Source organism: Crinia signifera, chromosome 4, assembly GCF_055691185.1.
Source record: "Crinia signifera chromosome 4, ASM5569118v1, whole genome shotgun sequence".
Classification (NCBI taxonomy): domain Eukaryota; kingdom Metazoa; phylum Chordata; class Amphibia; order Anura; family Myobatrachidae; genus Crinia; species Crinia signifera.
The window spans coordinates 12,254,827-12,261,597 of NC_139220.1; positions in this window are offsets into that span (position 1 = coordinate 12,254,827).

The window sequence follows — 6,771 nt, forward strand, 5'->3', positions numbered from 1 at the left end:
GCTGCTGTTTATACGGTTATTATTCTGGATTATCTACTTATGTATTGCTCGAATACCCATCTGTTGCCTGTATGGCTAATAGTAAGGATTATTTATTGTCTAGTATCTAAAACCTGTCATTAATAATTAATATTGGATATTTTTATTAATTGTGGCTTATTGATTTATTTAAAAATTTAGATAATTATTTAAACAATTATAGATATTGTATATTATAATATTGTTATTTTTATATCTATGTTTATATTTATTTTTATTATTATTTTTATATTTATTTTTATTCTTAATTTTTATTTTTATTTTTATTTATTTATATATATTTATGTATATATATATATATATATATATATATATATGTATTTTTTGTTTATTTCCTAACCTTATTAACACACACGGTGTATATATATCTATTCGATAGTTTGGAAATTGTATCTCTCTTTCATATATATTCCATCTCTCCCAAATAAGTATATATATAGATTGTTTTCCCCTTTTCTTTTCCTTACTATACTCCTGCCCATTTTCCCCATTTTTTTCCCTCCTCCCCGTGTTCTAGGAACAAAACTAAGATGTAACCATATGTGTACATAAATAATAGTATTTTGCATAAAGAAACATGGCGATTAAGCAAATTTTAGTATTATTCCGTATGTTTATAATATGTTTTTTATTTATTATTCTGTTTTTCATTTGTGATTCTATTTTTTCTTTCTATAAAAAACCTACTGAACTACTATTCTATACCAAGTAATGAAGCCACGTATATAAATAAAAATGGAGACCGGGCTTGAAAGAGAGGCTTGGTTGCCATACAAAAGTAGTAAAGTTTGTTGTAACATCCACAACGAGGCTTGGCTCTTTTCAAACAGCGTGTTAAAACGAGGCTTGGGTAATAACATACGGAGTTGCCGCGCTAAGAATCTGATGACAGCAAAATCCACGCCCATCTGGGCGGCGCGAGCACGTACAAATAGACGGAGATGTACTGTGACGGATCATCTGATGAAGCCGCTGACTAGGAACAGGCGGGGAAACGCGTCATCGAGCGTCATTTCGACTTCCGCAAACAAGTATCACCACGTGAGCCGGGGAGAACGGCCGGAGCTGTGAGTCCCAGAGAGGAGCTGTAACATAGGGAAGACCAACAGCTGGGGACCCGCTTCAGGTCAGCGAACTCCCACCCCTCAGTGGGCATTGAAGCGCTGCACTAGCTTGGAAGCACTCGCTTGGAAGCCTAAGTATCAATTACTTTTTATTCTGCAAAAACGCTGCTTTGCTTGATTGGCTGAGCACCTGCAGTTTGGAGCATTTCTAAAGGGCTAATAAGCCTGTACGTGTGAATGACTAACATGCTTGCCAAATATATCTAACACTAAAGATCACCAAAGTGTTTCATAAATTTTCTGGGACTGTGTAAACTGCTAAGTGGACATAATAGGAGAAAACCATAGCCATCAAGCCTTAAATTTATCATATGTCTTAGCCCAAAAAGGCATCCACAGATTAATGATAATGGAACATTGATATTCTATTACACGCTGCAGCATAAAGAAAGAAGTCTTAATTCCCTTTTTTCTTCTGTATTTTTATCATTTTTATGGTCAGAAATTATTGTGCACATTTTTTCTGGTAGCTCTACCGGCCGGTGGTATTGTTAAAATTGTATCATATATATTTTTAATAAATTTGTACGTTTTGAAATACTAAATAGTGTGGTCCATTAGCGCCGTTTACTTGGTGTGTATATGTTTTTTGCGTTTCTGAGGGCTGAGTATCCCTTATAAACGGCAGCTGGGACCATCACTAGTACCCTGCGCTTGGTTACACTTGTTTTGGTTTCTTGTCTAAAACTCCCTTTTTTGGGGGGTAAAATACTCAATTAACCGAGCTGCAGGATACGAGATTTGCTTATCGCCATGTCAATGTTACTATGCATGTCAGAAAGAATGCAAAGGAGAGATATGTATTTAAAGGGTAATACTAACAGTGGAGCTTCTGCCCCTGAGATTGAAAGCCCTGATATGCATAAATTATTTAATAAACTGGAAAATCTTTGCATATCCGAGACCCGACATTGGTGGGACCAGATCACCCTCCAGAAATATGTGGATGGTGATCTGATCCCAAGAGGATTGAGAATTCTAAAATCATCCACTTTTCAGGATGACCAAATATTTACTAAGAAATGGAATGACATCTTGGACGGATGTTCAAAAAATCTAATGAAACTACTTATAAATCAAAGAGAAAAGAGGGTCTCGGAGATGCAGGAGGAAATAGAGAAAGTACACATTCAGTTGAAAGTGTTCGAAAAAACACAAGAGTATAAAGAGAGAGATTCAAAAGTCAATCAAAATATTAAAAGCTTTGAGGAGGAATTGATATTTAAGAAAGAGTCTAAAATGGACAGAGATTTAAAGGATTATGAAAAGGGAGAGATACATAGTTTCAATAGAAATTCTAGGACTGATATGCCCAAATATAGAGAAAGATTTGACAGTAGAGACAGGAGAGAGAACAAACCACAGAATAAAAGAGAAGTACGTTTTGAGGAGAGATATAGGGAGAATAATCAAAATGGCTACACCCCCAGATATAAACAAAGCAACAGGTTTAACACCGGTTACAATAATTACAACAAAAAAAGGAGGTATGACTCAAATTATCGTAATAATAGATACCAGAACCAAAGAGAACCAGAATTCAGAAATTTTAGAAGTACAAATAGGTACGAAATACTTAATGATTATCAATCACCCAATCAAGGACCTATGGGGAGACAAAAAAGACTAGAAAGCATACAAACTGAGACAGAGGAGGAATGGGAACAATCACCGCAAACAAACTACCGTCATTTTTTGGAGCAGCGTCCAAAGGACGTCAGACCCAAAATAGGCACAACAAAAAGAAAAGGAGAGGAACTAGGGGAGGAAAACGAAAACAGGCAAAAAAATCCCTGCATTCGGTAAAATCCAAAAATAGGGGAGTATTCAATTTATCAAGAAAATTACTAACATAAGAAGAAAAGTCAGTACTTGAAAGAGGGCTAAATTTTGCCCCAACGTCAAAACCAAATATGTTCAAGCTGTTCGTGGACCTAAATCGGTTCACACGCAACTTGAGCAGGAAACGATATTTTGCATTCAAAGCTTTGAAAAATAAAAATACTACCCAAGAAAAATCCCCAATAATTCTTAATACGGAAGATCTAGGTGCCCTAAACATCCTTGAGTCCCTACAAAATGAATCCAACCAAAATAGCGAAAATCCCTCATCCTTAGTAAAAATGTATGATTACGAAAGAACTTCAAAATTTAAAAAGAAATCCGATTTTTATCCCCTTCAGTTCAAAGGACCTTTCATAGAAAGTTTCCATAAGCTAACATTAGATCAACTAAACAGTATGTGTAAAAAATCAGATTCCCAAAGACCAAGAGATAATTTAAATCCAAGAGAACGTAAGGCGCTTAAATGTCTATATACGGACAAGAGTATAACGATTAAATCGGCTGATAAAGGCGGTGGGGTTGTCGTCCTTAATACAGAAGACTATGTCACAGAATGTTACAGACAACTGGATAATTCTGATTTCTATAAACATCTGGACGGCAACCCCACCGTCAGATATCAGCTCGAACTGAGAGACCTGCTGGATCAAGCTTTCGCAGCGGGTGCAATATCCAAGGAGATTTTTAACTTTCTTTTTCCTACACACCCTGTAATCTCCACGTTTTACTATCTACCAAAAATACACAAATCACTTGTTTCACCCCCTGGTCGTCCCATTATCTCAGGTGTAGGGTCCCTCACGAACAATCTATCACAATTTGTTGATCACTTTTTACAAGGTCACGTAGAGGGCCTGAGATCCTACATCAGAGACACAAAACATTTTCTCAATAAAATCAATGAGATTAAATGGAAAGAGGGTTACCATCTCCTCACATGTGATGTAGAAGCACTATATTCAAACATCCCCCAAAAGAAAGGAGTGGAAGTGATTAAACAGATCTTGGACAAAGATGAGGAACTCTCAGACCCTCTGCGTGACCTAATTATTCAATCTATCACTTTTATTTTAGAGCACAATTATTTTCTTTTTGATTCACGGTATTATTTACAGACACGGGGGACTGCCATGGGGACCAGATTCGCCCCGAGCTTTGCGAACCTATACATGGGTGCCTTTGAGGATATCCATGTGTGGGGGAACGAGCTCGGGGGGAGTCTGGTCCTCTATGGCAGGTATATCGATGATTTGTTTATAATTTGGGATGGGGATCAATTATCACTTAATCACTTCACTAATAGTCTTAATATAAATTCTTTTGGTTTAAAATTTACTAGTTCTCACAGCACTACTGGTCTAAACTTCTTGGATATTGCGCTCGCTGTGACAGACAACAAAATCGAAACACAAACATATGTAAAACCAGTCGACCAGAATCGATATTTAAAATATAACAGTGCTCATGCAAAAGTTTGGAAAGACAATATACCGAAAAGCCAACTAATCCGGCTGAAGCGTAATTGTTCGACTGATAAAGCCTTTCATACTCAATCACAAAACTTGGTAGGGACCTTTTTGGAACAGGGTTATCCAATTGATCTGGTCCAAAAGGCAAAACAGGATGTTGATAAGATAGATAGAAAAAAACTGCTTGTAGAAACAACAAAAAGGATAAAGCAAAAGAATGAGGCAATAGAAACAGGAAATAAACAAATATCATTTGTGACTCAATACAATAATTGTGCTAAAGAAATACAAAAGATTATTAATAAAAATATGCTTATTCTGAAACAAGATGATCTATTAAAGGAAACCCTGGGTGATAATAATAGGGTAATCTTTAGAAAGGGAGACAATCTTAAGAATAAATTGGTGTGTAGCCACTTTAGTAGGGAAAAACAAGAAGATATAATAGACGATAAAAAGGATTGGCTTAAAAAACTCCCAATTGGCTTTCATAAATGTGGTAACAGTAGATGCTACACATGTGCACACAGTGAAAAACAAAAAAGTGTAGACTTCAGCTCATCGGTAAATAAAAATATGTACAAGATCAAAGAGTTCATTAATTGTAAACAATCTTATATAATCTATCTGATAAACTGTGGATGCGGCCTTCAATATGTGGGCCGCACCACAAGATGTCTACATATACGGTTTATGGAACACAAAAGGAACATAATATCAGGGGTCAAAACACACCCCCTATCTAAACATGTTTCCATTTGCCAGAACCAATGCATGAACAATGTATCAATAAAAGCTATAGAATATATTAAGCCAACTAAAAGGGGGGGTGATCGGTTTGGGATGCTATGTAGAAGAGAGGCCTACTGGATTTTCCAGTTAGGGACAATGACACCTAATGGTTTAAACGAAACCATAGAATTGAATAATATATAAAATCTAACGATTCAATTTCCACTCCACTTTGGACTAAGGTTCTCACCCACCTTTCAAAATATAGACCAGATCCCCTTACCAACCCTGTCTACCTTAGACATCCTTATCAGATGTTGTGGTAAAAATGTTTTTCTTTTTCCTTTTCTTTTTCTTTTTCCTCTATTGCTGCTGTTTATACGGTTATTATTCTGGATTATCTACTTATGTATTGCTCGAATACCCATCTGTTGCCTGTATGGCTAATAGTAAGGATTATTTATTGTCTAGTATCTAAAACCTGTCATTAATAATTAATATTGGATATTTTTATTAATTGTGGCTTATTGATTTATTTAAAAATTTAGATAATTATTTAAACAATTATAGATATTGTATATTATAATATTGTTATTTTTATATCTATGTTTATATTTATTTTTATTATTATTTTTATATTTATTTTTATTCTTAATTTTTATTTTTATTTTTATTTATTTATATATATTTATGTATATATATATATATATGTATTTTTTGTTTATTTCCTAACCTTATTAACACACACGGTGTATATATATCTATTCGATAGTTTGGAAATTGTATCTCTCTTTCATATATATTCTATCTCTCCCAAATAAGTATATATATAGATTGTTTTCCCCTTTTCTTTTCCTTACTATACTCCTGCCCATTTTTCCCATTTTTTTCCCTCCTCCCCGTGTTCTAGGAACAAAACTAAGATGTAACCATATGTGTACATAAATAATAGTATTTTGCATAAAGAAACATGGCGATTAAGCAAATTTTAGTATTATTCCGTATGTTTATAATATGTTTTTTATTTATTATTCTGTTTTTCATTTGTGATTCTATTTTTTCTTTCTATAAAAAACCTACTGAACTACTATTCTATACCAAGTAATGAAGCCACGTATATAAATAAAAATGGAGACCGGGCTTGAAAGAGAGGCTTGGTTGCCATACAAAAGTAGTAAAGTTTGTTGTAACATCCACAACGAGGCTTGGCTCTTTTCAAACAGCGTGTTAAAACGAGGCTTGGGTAATAACATACGGAGTTGCCGCGCTAAGAATCTGATGACAGCAAAATCCACGCCCATCTGGGCGGCGCGAGCACGTACAAATAGACGGAGATGTACTGTGACGGATCATCTGATGAAGCCGCTGACTAGGAACAGGCGGGGAAACGCGTCATCGAGCGTCATTTCGACTTCCGCAAACAAGTATCACCACGTGAGCCGGGGAGAACGGCCGGAGCTGTGAGTCCCAGAGAGGAGCTGTAACATAGGGAAGACCAACAGCTGGGGACCCGCTTCAGGTCAGCGAACTCCCACCCCTCAGTGGGCATTGAAGCGCTGCAC